The sequence below is a fragment of the Pinus tabuliformis genome, chromosome 3_1, assembly GCF_031772625.1.
Source record: "Pinus tabuliformis cultivar Carrire ecotype Pingquan chromosome 3_1, CPIR1, whole genome shotgun sequence".
Lineage (NCBI taxonomy): Eukaryota > Viridiplantae > Streptophyta > Pinopsida > Pinales > Pinaceae > Pinus > Pinus tabuliformis.
Genome location: NC_142301.1, coordinates 319,648,657 through 319,653,874, shown reverse-complemented (window position 1 = coordinate 319,653,874; position 5,218 = coordinate 319,648,657).

Sequence of the window (5,218 nt, the reverse complement as noted above, 5' to 3'; positions counted from 1 at the left end):
ATGTACCATATGCATCAACGCATCATGTATATTGTAGGTATTAGAATAATAATTTAGTTATGTTATACACTTATACTTCGTTATGCACTTTTAATGTAGTGATCAAAATGCATTAAGAATGATGAACAATTCATTGAAGGGTTATTAATAGATCCTCATATACTTCATTATGACTCTCTTTTTGTCACGTGTATATGAATGAGATTTTATTCTCTCCATCTTCTTGTCACTTGTACATGAATGTAATTTTAAATATGAACACAATATTTAAATGCTTCATATTTCCTTGGATTGCATTATTTTTTATCTTAATTTTTAATATAAAAATGTTGTATGGGTTTTTCAAATTTTGTGATTACATTTGATTTCCATAAAATGTAAAAATTATGTAAAATTCAAAGTGCAATAAGCAGTTCAAGAATGAAGAAATATTTGTTGTAAAGTTGACTTCTCAATGCTCTAAGAGATATCATAGTTAGATTAAATTAAGGGACATTTAATGTAGGTTAAATTTTAATGATTTTAGGTGAGTTTTGTTATTTTCATGTAAGGTTCACATTTGTGGTTAATGGTTGAGGATATGATATTTACTTAAGTGATTTTACTAGAAATATAGATAATGTTGATGTAATGTATTGATTTAGCTAATAAATACAATGTTTTAGAGTGCATTTGTCCCAAATTATTCTCAATGATTCCATTAGAAATCTAGTTGTTCGATGATGTTGATATGTTTATTTATATTATCTTATTTCTTTTTATAGATATTCACTAGACAATTGCTTGACTTAGAAAATAGATAACGTCAACATGTTAATTTTTTTTAGATGTGATAATTTAGTTGTTGTTCTTTGGTCAATAATGCATTTACTCTTAATGTTAAGTGTTTCCTCAATGGTTAAGCATGTACATTATGTTGATTGATGGAAATATTGTTGTCCTTTATGTCAAATACAAGGAATATTATAGATGTCCACGATAAAGATTACAAGATGAAGATTGTTACAAATATTGTTTGTATAGTCAATTTTTTCGATGCCTAGTTTGGATATCCTATATTTGAAGGCATTTTTATTCTAAATACCTAACTCAAATGGGAGCATAGGATATATGGTTGAAAATATTATTTTGATACCTTTCCAAAAGTATATGTCACTCCCTCTAAATCCATAGGAATGAGGAGATATGAAATATTTTGATAGGTCGACCCAACCAAAAAGTACAGGTTAGCCGAACTAGTTTTATAAGCTGGCCCCATAAGTGAACATATAAACACTACAAATAAAGGATATATGAGTGCATTCAAAGATCATCTAAGCAAGAAGAGATATCAGGTGCACAATAGAAGCCGAGAAAGATTCTTAGGGGTTTAAAGGTGGACAAAAATGTGATTAGTGGAGTGAACTAAGCATATTGGAATTAACTTACTTTATGCGATGTTTTAGAATACGAAATATTGAGCAAATATATGTGAGATGTCTAGGTACCTGTGATATAAGTTTGAAACTTTGGTTCACTACAATTTTGAGGATATGCCCTAAGCAAGTTAGGGTTTTTGAATGCTCTTCAAATATGCTTCAGACAAGTTAGTTTAGAATTTTAGATACAACTTATTTTCTGATATGTTCATATTATGAAATAATGAAGAGGCAAAGGTGAGATATGTAGGTGCTTATGGTAAAAATTTCGGACTTTGGTTCACTATAATTTGGAGATATGCCCTCAGGAATTTTCTGAATAGTCTTGAAATAAGCTTGAAATAGGCTAGTTTGGCGTTTTTTTTTGTAAATTACTTTTGGTTATGTTTTAGACTGTGAAACTTTTAGATACTTGTGGAGACATATAGAAGTACCTCATGTAAAAATTTCAAACTTTGGTTCACTATATTTTTGGAGATATACCATGTGGAAGTTATGGTTTCAAAATGATGCTGAAATTAGTTTAAAATAGTTCACCTTAGAATTTTTATTATAACTTATTTTCTAGGATTTTTATACTATGAAATTATTAGAGATCTTAGGAGACATACATAAGTGCCTCAAGTAAAAATTTCATAATCCAATATGAAAAATTGCATACATGACATGTTGTATTAGTTCTTCCTTGGGGAAGAGGCCCAAAAAGACAAGTTTTGGAGAAGCTGATTCGGTAAAGGAAAACGAGTAAGTAGACCTAGTGAAGGTAGAAGTAACAAGTATAATTAATGAAGTAGGTTGGTTCCTATGAATATTTAGAGTGGTGGCGATTGGTGTCTCCAGTAGTTTCGTGCCTATAAATGTTTGTAGCAATGGGGATTGGTGTATCTCATAGTTTGGTGGCTACAAAGAATTCTAAAATGAAATTTTATGGTCTTCTCTCGAAAAAGTTTCCACGTAAATCTTGTGTTCCATGCTTTTCATATGCAATTGGTTTATTATGGCTTATGAATGTTTAAATAAGTAAAAGTTGTCTTATACTAATTCACCCCCCTCCCCCACCTTGTCAATATAGGTATATGCTCAATAGATTGTTAAGCTTCCCAACATTTTTTAGGTCATTGTTTGTGAACTCAATGGCTAATAAATGAACCTTGAACAAGTTGATTTGGGGTTGGATGTTTGAATTTAGGATATTGCTTGGGAAGCTCCCTTAAGTGAAAGAAGATGTATCAAAAGGATATAGACAAAAAAAAAAAAAAAAGGAAGCTATAGGCAAAAGACAATAAAAAAAGGAAACTTAACTAAGTACAAGAGGAAAAAACTTGAATGAAATGGGTTTGGATCAGATAGATCTAGATATATATTTGGAATATAGTGAGCTTTAAATAAAAAAATTAGGAATATTTGACATGACAGGTAAAGTTCAATATGGTGGACGATAAGAAAGGATATTGAGTATCATATAAGATAGAGCACCAAGGTCAATTCCTCATTAAACACAATATAGGACATATGACTAGACACTTAGATAATGGATAAATAATGATGGTGCAAAAAATGATAAGAAATAGATACAAATGTAAGGGAACAATTTCCAAGGAAGATGTGTTTAAAAATGAAGAAAAGGAGTGGTTAGACAACACAAATAATGGAAAAATGCCTCTAGTGTGCCCCCCGACTAAATGGAGGAGGAAATGTGGTGGAAAAAAGTAAGAAATTGTAAGGTGAAGCATCAAAACTTAGAGGCAAAATAGGAGGAAATCTTGAGGATCGATATCCTAATATAGATTAGAATAGAGGAAAAACTTTGTAGAGGAATCCAAGAATGGATTTTAGAAGAGTCCATGAAGGATTTTGTGAAGAATACATAATAGAGACATATGTAAGGTCTTAGACTAAGAGAACATATATAGGAATTATGAGTTTATTTGAACATGGATACGGATCTCCATCCTCCAACAGTAAGCCCTAGAAGAATGTATACATATCAAAAAATCCACTAATGATGAAAATACAGAAGAGAATGCCCATTTATTTACCCTAGAGAGGACATGAAAAGCATAATCCAAGAAACAATACATATTTCATAGAAGGGTCAACCAATAATGTTAACATAGTAAAATATATTTAATGTAAAGGATAAGTAGTGCCAAATTTTAGTGGAAGGGCCATTATAGATGGACAACAACCAAAGGGTCTATCGGGTGAAAGGGAAAAACAATAACAAAAATATTATGTTGCTAAGAAGGAAGTACGCTTATAAGTGATTCCTATATGGAATGTGGAGACACACAATGAAAATTGCATATATCATATCCCCATACATGCATGTGTTAGTGTGGGTTAGGAAAACATGATGGAAACAAGTGCCAAGATGTTAGAAATTTATGAACTACTTTATGATGATCAATGGAAACAAGGAGTTGAAATAGAGGAAAGTATTTGCAGCCATAATAGCTCACCCAAGAGAGTACAAGGAAATTACATTAGACAATGAGGAACCATTTCTAATGATGTGGACTACAAGTTTCAAATAAACTATTCTTTTAAGAAGTGATCCAAGTAAATATGAATATAGGACTAGAATATTCTTTTCAATGAAAGGATTCTACAAGATAGATAAGAAAAGGGTGCAAGAACAAAGGGAAAAATAATTGAAAATAGACTTCAAGAAGATGAAAAAGGGAAAGAACTATTTGAGGAGGATATATAATTTACTTAGTTGACATGGAAAAAGAGGAAATTCAAGAAAATCATACAATGTAGGTAAGTAAAATACAATGATCTCGTAAAACATTGTGGCCACTATTACAAAAAATGTTGGAAAATAAACAATACTAAAAATAAATAATAAAGTCATCATTGGTGGACTTGCATACCCCTAATAGATTATCTAAAGGATATAATCCTAAATAAATTATTAGGAATTTATAATACTTAAGTGACCCCTTTTTCATATAAGATTATTACAAAATCCTAATTAAAAGGAAAATTGTTGATGTACATAAGCCTGATACTTAACTTGGTTTTTGTGATTAGATAAAAATCATGCCCTCACTACTAGAAAATATTTCTCCCAAAACCTTTGGGAGACATGCATAGAGTAAGATTCGAACCAAAGGCAAGTTATTATAAAAGTACTACTTCAAACAAGTGAGCTACATAGTTATATTTAAGGTAAGAAAATTGAAAAGTGTTTTTTGGTTGTTGGCTCCTTCAAAATCATGCTTCATACTAATGAAGCCTAATTAGGATACCTGGACAAAAACACTTATGGATCCCACATTTCCTCCTCTTCATCTAATCCCTTTTGATTTATCTTGTACTTTGCAATTTGACACACTCTTTCTCTTCCAAAATTCCTTCGTGTTAAAGGGTCCACTTTCCTTCCTTATTTATCAATGAAATATATATCTATGTTAGAATGTCTTCACCAACCTTCATCTTTAGGAATGAAAAATGGAATAAACCATGGTATTTTCCCTTGTTTTGGATTTATACTACATATTCCACCTCTCCAAACTTCATTTGTGCTTGATATGGCCCATAGTAATGAATTTAGAGATTTTTTTTCCCTACTTTCACAGAGTAGTTTGCTTGTAAGGTTATGACTGTTGGAAATAATACTGAGAGGGGGGGTGAATCAGTATTATCATAGTAATCAAACTTTTTCTATGCCCAGAAACATATACGCTACTTCAGTTAAGTGAACCAGCGTGTACACGCTAATGAACACCAAGATATAAGGTGGAAACCCAATGTGGGTGAAAACCACCTGCTGCAAGTTGTCTCTATCTTTC